This window comes from Pseudoliparis swirei, chromosome 23 (genome assembly GCF_029220125.1).
Source record: "Pseudoliparis swirei isolate HS2019 ecotype Mariana Trench chromosome 23, NWPU_hadal_v1, whole genome shotgun sequence".
NCBI classification, from domain to species: domain Eukaryota; kingdom Metazoa; phylum Chordata; class Actinopteri; order Perciformes; family Liparidae; genus Pseudoliparis; species Pseudoliparis swirei.
This window is the reverse complement of record NC_079410.1, coordinates 1,235,072-1,251,251: the sequence shown is the minus strand read 5'-3', so window position 1 is coordinate 1,251,251 and position 16,180 is coordinate 1,235,072. Positions and strand designations below refer to the sequence as shown.

General features: G+C 55.6%; 1 pseudogene; it reads right to left on the bottom strand.

Moving 5' to 3' along the window:
• LOC130188435 (keratin, type I cytoskeletal 13-like) overlaps positions 1-14,311 on the bottom strand; it is a 35,358-nt pseudogene extending 21,047 nt beyond the window's left edge.
• Positions 14,312-16,180: the final 1,869 nt, after the last annotated feature.

The following is a 16,180-nucleotide window of genomic DNA, read 5'->3' as shown; positions in this document are numbered from 1 at the left end:
GAGCTGGAGCTGGAGCTGAGGTGGAGCTGGAGCTGGAGGTGGAGCTGAGCTGGAGGTGGAGGTGGAGCTGGAGGTGTAAGCTGGAGCTGTGGAGGTGGAGGTGGAGGTGGAGCTGGAGGTGGAGCGTGGAGGTGGAGGGAGGTGGAGGGAGCTGGAGGTGGAGCTGGGAGTGGAGGTGAGGTGGAGCTGGAGCTGGAGGTGGTTGGAGGTGAGCTGGAGGTGAGGTGGAGGTGGAGGGAGGAGCTGGTGAGGTGGAGCTGGAGCTGGAGGTGGAGCTGTAGGTGGAGCTGGCGCTGGACGTGGAGCTGGAGGTGGAGGAGGTGGAGCTGGAGCTGGAGGTGAGGAGCTGAGGTGGAGCTGGAGGTGGAGGGAGGTGGAGCTGAGGAGGTGGAGCTGAGGTGAGCTGGAGGTGGAGGTGGAGGTGGAGGTGAGCTGAGGTGGAGCTGGAGGTGGAGCTGGAGGTGGAGCTGGAGGAGCTGGAGCTGAGCTGGAGGTGGAGCTGGAGGTGGAGCTGGAGGTGGAGGTGGAGCTGGAGCTGAGGTGGAGCTGGAGCTGGAGGTGGAGCTGGAGGTGGAGGTGGAGCTGTAGGTGGAGCTGGAGGTGGAGGTGGAGGTGGAGCTGGAGCTGAGCTGAGGTGGAGGTGGAGGTGGAGCTGGAGGTGGAGGTGGAGCTGGAGGTGGAGCTGGAGCTGGAGCTGAGAGAGGTGGAGCTGGAGCTGGAGGTGGAGCTGGAGCTGGAGGTGGAGCTGGAGGTGGAGCTGGAGGTGGAGAGCTGGAGGTGGAGGAGCTGAGGAGCTGGAGGTGGAGGTGGAGCTGGAGGTGGAGCTGGAGCTGGAGCTGAGCTGGAGTGGAGCTGGAGGTGGAGCTGTGGGAGTGGAGCTGGAGGTGGAGCTGGGTGGAGCTGAGAGCTGAGGGTGGAGCTGGAGCTGGGAGGTGGAGCTGGAGGTGGTTGGAGGTGGAGCTGGGGCTGGGAATGGAGGTGGAGGTGGAGCTGGAGGTGGAGTGGAGGTGAGGTGGAGCTGGAGGTGGAGGTGGAGCTGGAGGAGCTGGAGGTGGAGGTGGAGCTGGGAGGTGGAGGTGGAGCTGGAGGTGGAGCTGGAGGAGGTGGTGGGAGCTGGAGGTGGAGCTGGGCTGGAGGTGGAGCTGGAGCTGGGAGCTGAGGTGGAGCTGGAGGTGGAGGGTGGAGGGAGGTGGAGCTGGAGGTGGAGCTGGAGCTGGAGGTGGAGTTGAGCTGAGGTGCTGGGCTGGAGGTGGGAGCTGGAGGTGGAGCTGGAGGTGAGAGCTGGAGCTGGAGGTGGAGCTGGAGCTGGAGGTGGAGCTGGAGCTGGAGTGGAGGTGGAGCTGGAGCTGGAGGAGCTGAGCTGGAGGTGGAGCTGGAGGTGGAGGTGGAGCTGGAGGAGCTGAGCTGGTGGAGCTGAGGTGGAGGGAGGTGGTGGAGCTGAGGCTGAGGTGGAGCTGGAGGTGGAGCTGGAGCTGGAGCTGGAGGTGGAGCTGGAGGTGAGCTGGAGCTGAGGTGGAGCTGAGGTGGAGCTGGAGGGAGCTGGAGGTGTGGAGCTGGAGAGCTGGAGGTGGAGCTGGGAGGTGGAGCTGGAGGTGGAGCTGGAGGTGGAGAGCTGGAGGTGGAGCTGGAGGGGTGGAGCTGGAGGGAGCTGGGTGGAGCTGGAGGTGGGTGGAGGGAGCTGGTGGAGCTGGAGGTGGAGAGCTGAGCTGGAGCTGGTGGTGGAGCTGGGAGCTGGAGGTGGAGCTGGAGCTGAGCTGAGGTGGAGGTGGAGCTGGAGGTGGAGGTGGTGCTGGAGCTGGAGCTGGAGGTGGGGCTGGAGGTGGAGCTGGAGGTGGAGCTGGAGGTGGAGGTGGAGCTGGAGGTGGAGGTGGAGCTGGAGGTGGAGCTGGAGGTGGAGCTGGAGGTGGAGCTGGAGCTGGAGGTGGAGCTGGAGGTGGAGCTGGAGCTGGAGGTGGAGAGGTGGAGCTGGAGGTGGAGCTGGAGCTGGAGGTGGAGGTGGAGCTGGAGGTGGAGCTGGAGCTGGAGGTGGAGGTGGAGCTGGAGGTGGAGCTGGAGCTGGAGGTGGAGCTGGAGGTGGAGGTGGAGCTGGAGGTGGAGCTGGAGGTGGAGCTGGAGGTGGAGGTGGAGCTGGAGGTGGAGGTGGAGGTGGAGCTGGAGGTGGAGCTGGAGGTGGAGCTGGAGCTGGAGGTGGAGGTGGAGGTGGAGCTGGAGGTGGAGGTGGAGCTGGAGGTGGAGGTGGAGGTGGAGCTGGAGGTGGAGCTGGAGGTGGAGCTGGAGGTGGAGGTGGAGCTGGAGCTGGAGGTGGAGCTGGAGCTGGAGGTGGAGCTGGAGGTGGAGCTGGAGGTGGAGCTGGAGGTGGAGGTGGAGCTGGAGGTGGAGCTGGAGGTGGAGGTGGAGCTGGAGGTGGAGCTGGAGGTGGAGCTGGAGGTGGAGGTGGAGCTGGAGGTGGAGGTGGAGCTGGAGGTGGAGCTGGAGGTGGAGCTGGAGGTGGAGCTGGAGCTGGAGCTGGAGGTGGAGGTGGAGCTGGAGGTGGAGGTGGAGCTGGAGGTGGAGCTGGAGGTGGAGCTGGAGGTCGAGGAGGAGGTGGAGCTGGAGGTGGAGGTGGAGCTGGAGGTGGAGGTGGAGGTGGAGCTGGAGGTGGAGCTGGAGGTGGAGCTGGAGGTGGAGGTGGAGCTGGAGCTGGAGGTGGAGCTGGAACTGGAGCTGGAGGTGGAGCTGGAGGTGGAGGTGGAGCTGGAGGTGGAGGTGGAGCTGGAGGTGGAGCTGGAGCTGGAGGTGGAGGTGGAGCTGGAGGTGGAGCTGGAGGTGGAGCTGGAGGTGGAGGTGGAGGTGGAGCTGGAGGTGGAGCTGGAGGTGGAGGTGGAGGTGGAGCTGGAGGTGGAGGTGGAGCTGGAGGTGGAGCTGGAGGTGGAGGTCGAGCTGGAGGTGGAGCTGGAGGTGGAGGTGGAGCTGGAGGTGGAGCTGGAGGTGGAGCTGGAGCTGAAGGTGGAGCTGGAGCTGGAGCTGGAGGTGGAGCTGGAGATGGAGCTGGAGCTGGAGGTGGAGCTGGAGCTGGAGGTGGAGCTGGAGCTGGAGGTGGAGCTGGAGGTGGAGCTGGAGCTGGAGGTGGAGCTGGAGGTGGAGCTGGAGGTGGAGGTGGAGCTGGAGCTGGAGGTGGAGGTGGAGCTGGAGGTGGAGCTGGAGGTGGAGCTGGAGGTGGAGCTGGAGGTGGAGCTGGAGGTGGAGCTGGAGCTGGAGGTGGAGCTGGAGCTGGAGGTGGAGCTGGAGGTGGAGCTGGAGCTGGAGGTGGAGGTGGAGCTGGAGGTGGAGGTGGAGGTGGAGCTGGAGGTGGAGCTGGAGCTGGAGGTGGAGGTCGAGCTGGAGGTGGAGCTGGAGGTGGAGCTGGAGGTGGAGGTGGAGGTGGAGCTGGAGGTGGAGCTGGAGGTGGAGGTCGAGCTGGAGGTGGAGCTGGAGGTGGAGGTGGAGCTGGAGGTGGAGCTGGAGCTGAAGGTGGAGCTGGAGCTGGAGGTGGAGGTGGAGTTGGAGCTGGAGGTGGAGCTGGAGCTGGAGGTGGAGCTGGAGCTGGAGCTGGAGGTGGAGCTGGAGGTGGAGCTGGAGCTGGAGGTGGAGTTGGAGCTGGAGGTGGAGCTGGAGCTGGAGGTGGAGCTGGAGCTGGAGGTGGAGGTGGAGGTGGAGCTGGAGGTGGAGCTGGAGCTGGAGGTGGAGGTGGAGCTGGAGGTGGAGCTGGAGGTGGAGGTGGAGCTGGAGGTGGAGCTGGAGCTGGAGGTGGAGCTGGAGGTGGAGGTGGAGGTGGAGCTGGAGGTGGAGGTGGAGCTGGAGGTGGAGCTGGAGGTGGAGCTGGAGCTGAAGGTGGAGGTGGAGGTGGAGCTGGGAGGTGGAGCTGGAGCTGGAGTGGAGGTGGAGCTGGAGGTGGTGGAGCTGGAGGTGGAGGTGGAGCTGGAGGTGGAGCTGGAGCTGGAGGTGGAGGTGGAGCTGGAGGTGGAGCTGGAGCTGGAGGTGGAGGTGGAGCTGGAGCTGGAGCTGGAGCTGGAGGTGGAGGTGGAGGTGGAGCTGGAGGTGGAGGTCGAGCTGGAGGTGGAGGTGGAGCTGGAGGTGGAGCTGGAGGTGGAGCTGGAGGTGGAGGTGGAGCTGGAGGTGGAGCTGGAGCTGGAGGTGGAGCTGGAGGTGGAGCTGGAGGTGGAGCTGGAGGTGGAGCTGGAGCTGGAGGTGGAGCTGGAGGTGGAGGTGGAGCTGGAGGTGGAGCTGGAGCTGGAGCTGAAGGTGGAGCTGGAGGTGGAGTTGGAGCTGGAGGTGGAGCTGGAGGTGGAGCTGGAGCTGGAGGTGGAGGTGGAGCTGGAGGTGGAGCTGGAGCTGGAGGTGGAGGTGGAGGTGGAGCTGGAGCTGGAGGTGGAGCTGGAGGTGGAGCTGGAGCTGGAGGTGGAGCTGGAGGTGGAGGTGGAGCTGGAGGTGGAGCTGGAGCTGGAGGTGGAGCTGGAGGTGGAGGTCGAGCTGGAGGTGGAGGTGGAGCTGGAGGTGGAGCTGGAGCTGGAGGTGGAGCTGGAGGTGGAGCTGGAGGTGGAGGTGGAGGTGGAGCTGGAGGTGGAGCTGGAGGTGGAGCTGGAGGTCGAGGTGGAGGTGGAGCTGGAGGTGGAGCTGGAGGTGGAGCTGGAGGTGGAGCTGGAGGTGGAGCTGGAGCTGGAGGTCGAGCTGGAGGTGGAGCTGGAGGTGGAGGTGGAGCTGGAGGTGGAGCTGGAGGTGGAGCTGGAACTGGAGGTGGAGCTAGAGGTGGAGCTGGAGGTGGAGGTGGAGCTGGAGCTGGAGGTGGAGCTGGAACTGGAGCTGGAGGTGGAGCTGGAGGTGGAGGTGGAGCTGGAGGTGGAGGTGGAGCTGGAGGTGGAGCTGGAGGTGGAGGTGGAGGTGGAGCTGGAGCTGGAGGTGGAGGTGGAGGTGTAGCTGGAGGTGGAGGTCGAGCTGGAGGTGGAGCTGGAGGTGGAGCTGGAGGTGGAGCTGGAGGTGGAGGTGGAGGTGGAGCTGGAGGTGGAGGTCGAGCTGGAGGTGGAGCTGGAGGTGGAGGTGGAGCTGGAGGTGGAGCTGGAGGTGGAGCTGGAGCTGGAGGTGGAGCTGGAGCTGGAGCTGGAGGTGGAGCTGGAGGTGGAGCTGGAGCTGGAGGTGGAGCTGGAGCTGGAGGTGGAGCTGGAGCTGGAGGTGGAGCTGGAGGTGGAGCTGGAGGTGGAGCTGGAGGTGGAGGTGGAGCTGGAGCTGGAGGTGGAGGTGGAGCTGGAGGTGGAGGTGGAGCTGGAGGTGGAGCTGGAGGTGGAGCTGGAGGTGGAGGTGGAGCTGGAGGTGGAGCTGGAGCTGGAGCTGGAGGTGGAGGTGGAGCTGGAGCTGGAGGTGGAGCTGGAGGTGGAGCTGGAGCTGGAGGTGGAGGTGGAGCTGGAGGTGGAGGTGGAGGTGGAGCTGGAGGTGGAGCTGGAGCTGGAGGTGGAGCTGGAGGTGGAGCTGGAGGTGGAGGTGGAGCTGGAGGTGGAGCTGGAGGTGGAGCTGGAGGTGGAGGTGGAGGTGGAGCTGGAGGTGGAGCTGGAGGTGGAGGTCGAGCTGGAGGTGGAGCTGGAGGTGGAGGTGGAGCTGGAGGTGGAGGTGGAGCTGGAGGTGGAGCTGGAGGTGGAGCTGGAGGTGGAGCTGGAGGTGGAGCTGGAGCTGGAGCTGGAGGTGGAGCTGGAGGTGGAGCTGGAGCTGGAGGTGGAGTTGGAGCTGGAGGTGGAGCTGGAGCTGGAGGTGGAGCTGGAGGTGGAGGTGGAGCTGGAGGTGGAGCTGGAGCTGGAGGTGGAGGTGGAGCTGGAGGTGGAGCTGGAGCTGGAGGTGGAGCTGGAGGTGGAGCTGGAGCTGGAGGTGGAGGTGGAGCTGGAGGTGGAGGTGGAGCTGGAGCTGGATGTGGAGGGAGGTGGAGGTGGAGGTGGAGCTGGAGCTGGAGGTGGAGCTGGAGGTGGAGGTGAGCTGGAGGTGGAGCTGGAGCTGGAGCTGGAGGTGGAGGTGGAGCTGGAGGTGGAGCTGGAGCTGGAGGTGGAGCTGGAGGTGGAGCTGGAGCTGGAGGTGGAGCTGGAGCTGGAGCTGGAGGTGGAGGTGGAGCTGAGGTGGAGCTGAGGTGAGCTGGAGCTGCAGGTGGAGGTGGAGGTGGAGCTGGAGGCGGTGGTGGAGTGGTGGGTGGAGCTGGAGGTGGAGCTGGAGCTGGAGCTGGAGGTGGAGTTGAGCTGGAGGTGGAGCTGGAGGTGGAGCTGGAGGAGCTGGAGGTGGAGCTGGAGCTGGAGGTGGAGCTGGAGCTGGAGGTGGAGCTGGAGGTGGAGCTGGAGGTGGAGGTGGAGGTGGAGCTGGAGCTGGAGGTGGAGCTGGAGGTGGAGGTGGAGCTGGAGGTGGAGCTGGAGGTGGAGCTGGAGGTGGAGGTGGAGCTGGAGGTGGAGCTGGAGGTGGAGCTGGAGGTGGAGGTGGAGGTGGAGCTGGAGGTGGAGCTGGAGGAGGTGGAGGTGGAGGTGGAGCTGGAGGTGGAGCTGGAGCTGGAGGTGGAGCTGGAGGTGGAGCTGGAGGTGGAGGTGGAGGTGGAGCTGGAGGTGGAGCTGGAGGTGGAGCTGGAGGTGGAGCTGGAGGTGGAGCTGGAGGTGGAGCTGGAGCTCGAGGTGGAGCTGGAGGTGGAGCTGGAGCTGGAGGTGGAGCTGGAGGTGGAGCTGGAGCTGGAGGTGGAGCTGGAACTGGAGCTGGAGGTGGAGCTGGAGGTGGAGCTGGAGCTGGAGGTGGAGCTGCAGGACGGAGACACAGCGCGAGAATTCTTTACATTCACTCAAACTGAGTCTGTGGTTGTCATAGCAACATCATACGACGTTACCATGTGAGTGAATCTAACAGCTGATTTAAGGACTTTAAGTGATAGAAAAATCCAGATGAAACATCTCAACTATTATGGGATGGTTGTGATTCATCATCAGGCTAACATGTTCCCTGGCCGTTACCTTACGCTAGCATGCTAACAGGCTAATGGGTGACGCCAACAGGCTAACAGGCTAACATGCTAACAGGCTAAGGGGCTATACTAACAGCCTAGCAGGCTGATGGGCTACACTAACAGGCTTGCAGGCTATGCTAACAGCCTAGAAGACGGGCTACGCAAACAGGCTAAGGGGCTAACAGGCTACGCTAACATGCGCGTGGGTGCCCCTCACCTCTCCCCGTCCAGCAGCCGGCGGTACTCGGCGATCTCCAGCTCCAGCCGGGTCTTGATGTCCAGCAGCTCGGCGTCGGTCAGCCTCTGGCCCTCCAGATCGGCCCTCAGCGGGGCCAGCTGCTCCTCCAGGGCCGCCACCTGCCGCTGGTAGCCCGTCAGCATGTTGGAGTCGCGGCTCCTGGTCTCAGCCAGAGAGGCCTCCAGGGCTCCTGTCTGCTCCGGGGGAAGAGGACAGTCGGTGACTGCGGTTCTGACCCGGCTCCGTGTGCTCCGGGGGCCCGACGGGGCCCCGTGTCGTGGATCGGGGTGTGGTCACCTTGCTCCTCTCAGCCTGCAGTTTGATCTCCAGACTCTGGAGGCCTGACCTCTCCGATCTCGCTCCTGGACGTCTGCAGGGTCTCCGTGCTCACGGACACCTCTTTGTTCAGCTCGGGGCGGACTGTGAGGAACGAGGGTCCCTGGCGTTAAGGATCAGGACCGGCGGGGGGGGCGGGGACCACATCCAGGACAGGGAACCAGACTGTGGGGTCTCACCTTGGCCTTTGCGGTTCTTGTTGGCGGCGGCCTCGTCGTGTCCTCTGACTCCGGACAAGTCCTCCTGAGGGGCGGAGTCCACCTCCACGTCCGCCTGCCCCCCGCCTGGGTCCGCATGGGGACCAGGTCCTGGAGGACCCTGTTCAGCCCGGCGATGTCGGCCTCCACCGACTGCCGCATGGCCATCTCGTTGTCGTACCTGCAGAAAACACCAGGGTGCGTTTCAGAAACTGGTCTGAAGGTCCGGAGGTGGACCAGATGAAGAACCCGCTCACTAAACCACGCCTGCAGGACTCGGGTTCAGGTCTGGAGGACCGGTTCCAAATGTCAGGTAGGAGGCCAGGCGCTCGTTCAGGTTCCGCATGGCGGCCTTCTTGTTGTCGGACACGTCGACGGCATCGTAGAGGTTGAAGGTTGAAGGAGGAGGAGGAGGAGGAGGAGGAGGAGGAGGAGGACACGCTGCCCGAGCCGCCGGGCCGAGGAGGAGCTCCTCATGGAGGACGAGCTGCCGCGGGGGGAGAAGGAGGTCATGGCTGAGGGTCTGAGCCGAGTGAGGAGCGGCGGCGGCGCCTCCTTATACGAGGAGGCGCAGTGGGTCAGAGGGCGGCCCGGGGGCCCAGAGCAGACCGGTTGGAGCGGCCCTTCAAGAGGAGTTCCGGCCCCGGGGCGTCTCGGGGGCCCGGCGCCACGCGGACCTGATGGTCCGGTTCTGTGGGTCCTCCTCCGGCCCCGCCAGGTGAAAGGTCCTCGGGTCCTCGGGTCTCCTTCAGATCCAGATCGTCTCTTTAAAGATTCAACCATCAGGACACGTTATGGTATCAATCACTGACTTCAGATGTTTTACATGATGATGCAATAGTACCTTTATAATGTGTATTAGTACTCTTACTGTACAATAGTACCAGTATAATGTGTAATTTTACTGTACAATAGTACCTTTATAATGTGTATTAGTACTCTTACTGTACAATAGTACCAGTATAATGTGTATTAGTACTCTTACTGTACAATAGTACCTTTATAATGTGTATTAGTACTCTTACTGTACAATAGTACCTTTATAATGTGTATTAGTACTCTTACTGTACAATAGTACCAGTATAATGTGTATTAGTACTCTTACTGTACAATAGTACCTTTATAATGTGTATTAGTACTCTTACAGTACAATAGTACCAGTATAATGTGTATTAGTACTCTTACTGTACAATAGTACCTTTATAATGTGTATTAGTACTCTTACAGTACAATAGTACCAGTATAATGTGTATTAGTACTCTTACTGTACAATAGTACCTTTATAATGTGTATTAGTACTCTTACTGTACAATAGTACCAGTATAATGTGTATTAGTACTCAACACAGATATAAAGTGGGTTGGACTGCTGTGTTGTGGACTCAAGTGGTTTTGCTGGATCCAGACTAACTGGTCCGGGGACCCGGTTCCCCCTCGGGGCCTCGGGGCCAAAACCTGCTGCTCGGCTTTTATTTGAGAATCTGAAGACAAACGACTCCATGTTGTTTTCTGATGACCCTAGGGGGCGGAGCTAAGCCTTCCAGAGTCAGATGACTGACACACACACACACACACACACACAAACAAACACACACACAGACACACACACAAACACAGACACAGACACACACACACACACACACACACACACACACACACACAGACATGCACACACACACACACACACACACACACACACACACACACACACACACACACACACACACACACACACACACACACACACACAGCCCCCCCCGTCAGGAACCTGTCAGCATTCAGGTGAATCCCTCGCCTGCAGCACCTTCCTTACATAACCACTCTCACCTGAGAGGGCGGGGCTTATGGCCTGCAGGTAAACGAGGTGCGTCTCTCCAACACACCTACACAACTACTGGTATTAGTGGTATTATGGTGGTATTAGTGGTACTATGGTGGTATTAGTGGTATTATGGTGGTATTAGTGGTACTATGATGGTATTAGTGGTACTATGGTGGTATTAGTGGTATTATGGTGGTATTAGTGGTACTATGGTGGTATTAGTGGTACTATGGTGGTATTAGTGGTATTATGGTGGTATTAGTGGTACTATGGTGGTATTAGTGGTACTATGATGGTATTAGTGGTACTATGGTGGTATTAGTGGTACTATGGTGGTTGTAGCGGCGTTCCATCGTTGTTTTCTTAATCCGCTAAAGAGCTGCAGACACAATGAGTTTCCTCTCACGCGCATGACAGGAGACCGTTCATTTCCTTTTCTTTCGATTTTATTTTAAACAGCAAAAAACGCTGACAAAGTATACAAATAATAAACGTTCAAAACGATCTCATGGTCTTACGGTAAAAAAACTATATCTCTCATGTCTAATGCGGCTCTGCTCTACACCTGTTGCCGTCATGACATCATTAAATAGCCTGGCCCGAGCGTCAGTCATTAACATAAAGATCTTTTAATATATACAACTTATAGTTCCTCCAAAATGAGCATAAATCTAAATATTAAATTATAAACAATTCTGAAACTTGAATATACTAAAAACACACTTGTGGCTCTTACATATCCGGCCCCTAATGGTTAAGCTTAAAGATTACACCATTACCAAATAACTTAAATTCAAAGAGCCAACAACTGAGTCAAGTATCAAACTAAACCAATCTTCATAATCACTGCTAATCTAAGTCTTGTTTAACAGTCTTTTTTAAAAAACATTTCTTCATCATCTGGTCTTCTTGTGTTCACGTTGCTTCTTGCAGTAAACAGCTTGTTGAAGGGTCTCTCCAGCATTCTGGTTTGAGTCTGCAGCTTCACTCTGCGTACAGTTCCACTGGAGTCCGGTATGGTTTGGGTTATCCTTCCCATCATCCATGTGTTTCGTGGTGACGAGCTGTCGACTACTAGCACCACATCTCCATGCTGGAAGTTTCTCTTCAACTTTGACCATTTCTGCCGTTCCTGGAGGAGAGGTAAGTATTCTCGAGTCCATCTGGTCCAAAACAGATCTGCGAGGTTCTGTACTTGCCTCCAGCGTCTTCTTGCATACTGATCGTTCTCGTTGAAGGTTCCCGGTGGCATGTTGGGTTGCACTTTCATCAACAGCAGATGATTGGGCGTCAGAGGCTCCATGTGGCATGAGTCATCGGACGGACTCGTGAATGGTCATCCATTAATGATACTTTCGACCTCACACATCGGTGTCTGGAGGTCGTCGTCAGTGACGGTCTGTTCTCTCACAAGTGCGCCAAGGATTCTCCGTGCAGTACGAATCTGCCGCTCCCAAACTCCTCCTTGGTGGGAAGCAGCCGGGCTGTTGAACATCCATTTAATGCCTTTTTTTTGCAAAGTTTTTTCAATCTTTAACTCATTCAAGCTCTCAATGGCCACTCGCAACTCTTTTTCTGCGCCGACAAAGTTTGTGCCATTGTCAGAGCGCATGATGGAGACCTGGCCTCTTCTACTTATGAAGCGGCGTATGGCGTTGATGCAAGAGCTGGAGTCAAGACTGTCTGCTATCTCTATATGCACTGCTCTCATGGCGAGGCAGGTAAACATTACACCGTACCTTTTGACAGTGCTCCGGCCCCGTTTGACTTCAAAGGGGCCAAAGTAATCGACGCCCACATTGGTAAATGGTGGCTGGTCTGGTGTTAGACGATCTTCCGGCAGATTCGCCATCTTTTGCTCTCCCACTCTGCCTTTGAGTTTCCTGCAGACTGTGCATCTTGAGATCAGTTTTCTGATGGCTGAGGTTGCTTTCGGAATCCAAAACTTTTGTCTTGGTGCGACAACATGTAGTTGCGCCCACAATGTCCAGTCTTTTCATGCAGATCAAGCAAAATGAGGGAGGCGACTCTGGAGTCTTTTGACAGAATTGATGGGTGTTTGGCACCTTCTGTCATGGTGGATTTATCCAGTCGTCCTCCAACTCTTAAGATGCCATCTTGCAAAGTGGGATCAAGTTTGTATAGCTGACTACTTCTCTTGACAGTTCCACTACCGTAGAGGGCCTTCACTTCATCAGGAAACCATTGCTTCTGACTATGTCGGATAACTTCCACTTCTGCAGCCAGCAACTGTTCCCAGCTTAGTGTGTTCTTTTCTACGTCAGATTTGACTTTTTTCATTTTTTGCTGCATGCGTAATTTCAGTATTTGTGGATTTTCTTTGACTTGACCAATGGAGTGCTGTAATTCTTTTCTTTTGTCCTTCAGGTGGATCAGAGTTTCCTTGACTCTCAAAATCCATGCAACTGCTCTCTTCAGTCTGTCCCAACTTGAGTAGTACTGAAGCAGTTTGTTCACAGGGTCAGCACTCTCCTCGGCAAGGATCGTACACAGCCATGTTTCTGACCTCTGGATCTGGCTGCGTGTCTTGCTTCTCCTTATCCGGCCTCTGTGGCCATTCACTCTCTGGCCACAACAGAAACTGAGGTCCTTTGTTCCACACATCGTCTTCTATGAAGCTCTTAACTTTCATGCCTCTGGTGGCTTGATCAGCAGGATTTTGTGATGTTCTGACATACCTCCACTGTGACGGTTTGGTAGCCTCTTGAATGAGATTAATCCTGTTTGCCACAAAGGTTTTGAAGCGTGACGTCCGGTTGTCAATGTATTTCAGAACTGTCGTACTGTCAGTCCAGAAGATGGACCGCTGAAGAGGGATTTGCAACTCCTCTTGTAGCATTTTGTCCACCTTAACTGCGATAACTGCTGCAGTTAATTCAAGTCTTGGTATAGTGACCTGTTTAAGCGGGGCAACTCTCGATTTCCCCATCACAAAGGAACAGTGGGGTTTGCCTTGCTCATTTACCAGCACAAGGTAAGATGCTGTGCCATAGGCACTCTCGCTGGCATCAGAAAAATGATGCAACTGTGCTTTCACTTCCTGTCCAAATCCCATAGGCTTAACGCACCTATCTATACGGAAGTCCGAGAGGTGCGTGAGGTTTTCCAGCCATTTGCACCATTGATTGGATTTTCCAACACTGATTTCTTCATCCCATTCTTGCTTTTCTTTACAAAGATCTCTTAACAGAAGCTTGGCAGGTAATATGACTGGAGCAAGAAAGCCAAGAGGGTCATAGATGGAGTTTACGACTGAGAGGATACCTCTTCTGGTCAATGGCTTGTGCTGCAGCTTGATACTGTATGTGAATGTATCATCTTCTGTGCTCCACTGTACGCCAAGAGCTCGTTCAGTCGGTAAGACATCGTGCGTGAGATCAAGGTCTTTTAGCTCGCTGCCTCGGTGCTCTGTAGGGATGGACAGCAAGACTGTTCTACTATTGCTCACCCACTTTGTGAGGTTAAAGCCTCCTTCAGCACACAAGTCCCGCAGATTCCTAACCAAGACAACGGCTTCTTCTTCCGTAGGTGTAGATTTTAAACAGTCATCCACATAGAAGTTTCTCAGAACCGTTTCAACAGCTTCTGGATCTGCTGTGTCTCTTCTATCCTCCGCTGTTCTCCTCAAAGCATAAGAAGCGACACTGGGAGACGAAGTGGCTCCAAAAAGGTGAACTTCCATCCGATACTCCTTTATCGGCGCACTCAGGTCGCCGTCTGGCCACCACAGAAATCTCAATAGGTCTGCATCCATCTCTGGAACTCTGACCTGGTAGAACATCGATTCAACGTCCGCCATCATGGCTACTGGATTCCCACGGAACCTCAGTAAGGCACCAATGAGTGTATTGGTGAGGTCAGGTCCCTGCAATAATTGTCCATTCAATGACACATCTTGAAAAGAAGCAGTGCAGTCAAAGACGACACGAATTTTCTTTTTCTTCGGGTGGTACACCCCGTGGTGAGGAACGTACCACACCCTGTCGTCATCACGGTCAAGCTGCTCCTCAGGAACTTCAACAGCGGAGCCTTTATCCAATATGCTTTTCATGAAGCCTTTATAGTCTTCAAGAAAGACATCATTCTTTTTCAGTTTTCTCTTCAAACTAGCAGCTCGCTGTGCTGCCATACAGCGGTTACTTGGCATGTTAGCTGCTTCATGTTTCAATGGAAGTCCTATGCAGTAATGTCCATCCACAAACTTTGTTGTCTGTTGCACTGAGTGCATACACTGCTTGTCTTCTTGCGACATCTCTTCCTTGTCATCATAGCGCCATTCTGGAAAGTCTGTGTTGTACTGCTGAACCATGAGCTGTTCTAGTTCAGACACTGAAATTCGGTTTACGCTGTAATGAGCCGACTCCATCTTGGAATCAGTCGTCTCGTTCTTTGCGGGTCCACACACCATCCAGCCCAGTCCAGTCCTCACAGCGTAGGGCCCATCATCCCGACTATTAATTATCTGCCACGGCTCCATTGCCTTTGGGATGTTAGCTCCAATGAGAAGTTCTACCTCAGCGTTGACGTGTGGTAAGGTTACTTCATGCAGATACGGCCATTTTTGCAGATGTTGTTGCATCGGAATGTTTTCCTTTTGGACCGGATGCTGCTGTGCGTGAAGACTTTGGGTAGCTGGACGTACCTCGTGTCCTCAAGGCTGCACACCTCCAGTTCTGAGAGCATGTGACTGTTGATTAGCTTCTGCTCACCAGGTTTATCTTGAGCCATAGTGCTCAATAATATCTGAGTCGGTTTTCCTTTAATGTTCAGCCTCTTTCGAAGCTCGTCTGTACAGAACGTAGCTGTACTTCCAGGATCTATAAAAGCATACGTCTCTATACACCTTCCACCTTTACAGGATCTTACTTTCACTGGTACAATCGATAGCACTCTGTGTTTCCTGTCCCAGCATAGCCAACTATTTCTGGTTTAACTGAGTTCTGGGCTCCTGAGACCTCTTCATTTGAAGAACTGTCCTCACTCGCCACTTTATATGAAATATACGTGTTGGCTTCTTTCGCTATGTGAAGGATGTCTGGGTGTTTCTGGGAGCACTGTGTGCACACCATCCTCTTCTTGCACGTTTTGCTAAGGTGTCCTCGTGTTAAACATCCAAAGCATATTCCCTTTGTTTTCAAGAATTCTACACGATCCCTGTGTGCTAGCCCTTTAATCTTGCTGCACGATTCCAATGTGTGATTCTTTTGACAGAAAAGACATGGCGGTTCGAAGGCGTTAGCTGCCTTAACTGGGTTGGCCTGCCATGTTGTTGCATCCGGCCTTTTCCTCTCCATCCACACATTTGTTGCGGTTGCTTCCTCTCGTTCCACTTTTGAAAAGTTTCTCCTTTTCCTTGCCTTTGCTGACTGTAGATGTGTGTCTGTCTTGGAAGTCTCCAAAGAGTGGGTCCATGGCGATCTTTGCTTGACGGTCAATATAGTTAACAAGATCAGCAAATCTTGCTCTGTGCCCTCTCCCTTCCTTGAGGTCAAATGCTACATTGCGCCATCTCTCTTTCATTTTATATGGCAATTTGGAAACCACAATTCTCATATTTGTGGGATTATCCATCTCCGCCATGAACTCCACATCTTCCATTGTGTTACGACATCCAGTCAGAAATATAGCATAAGTATTCAGTGCTTTCGCATCTTCAGACTTGATTTGTGGCCACTTTAAGGCCTTGTCAATGTAAGCGCTTGCTATCATTCAATTCAGTTTCAATTCAGTTTATTTGTATAGCCCAATTTCACAAATTACAAATTTGTCTCGGAGTGCTTTACAATCAGTACACATAGACATCCCTGCCCCAAAACCTCACATCGGACCAGGAAAAACTCCCAAATAACCCTACAGGGGGAAAAAAAGGGAAGAAACCTGGAGGAGAGCAACAGAGGAGGATCCCTCTCCAGGATGGACAGATGCAATATATGTAATGTGTACAGAAGGACAGATTTAGAGTTAAAATACATTCAATGAATATGACAGAGTGTATGAATAGTTCATAGGAGGCATATTCCACGATGGAGACCTCCACGATCCATCAGGCAGATGGCGGTGGGGAGGAGGAGTGGGCGGAGTCTCAACAGTGGGCGGAGTCTCAACAGGACAGTGGCGCAGTCAGGAGCAGGAATTCCACGACCCAGACGATCCATCAGGCAGATAGGATCTATGCCATCTCATAGGGTCCGATGACCCCATGAGACGTGAAGTCAAAAGGACTCCGGGGAGAAAGCAGAGTTAGTAACGTTTGATTGAGAGATGAAAATTCATCCTTAAGGAGAGAAAAAAGAGGAGATAGGTACTCAGTGCATCCTAAAACGTCCCCCGGCAGCTATAAGCCTATAGCAGCATATCAAGGGGCTGGACCAGGTGAACCTGATTCAGCCCTAACTATAAGCTCTGTCAAAGAGGAAGGTCTTAAGTCTACTCTTAAACGAGGTGACTGTGTCTGCCTCCCGGACTGAAATTGGAAGCTGGTTCCAGAAAAGAGGAGCTTGATACATAAAGGCTCTGGCTCCCATTCTACTTTTTAAGACTCTAGGAACTACAAGTAGTCCCGCATTTAGTGAGCGTAGCTCTCTAGTGGGGCAATAT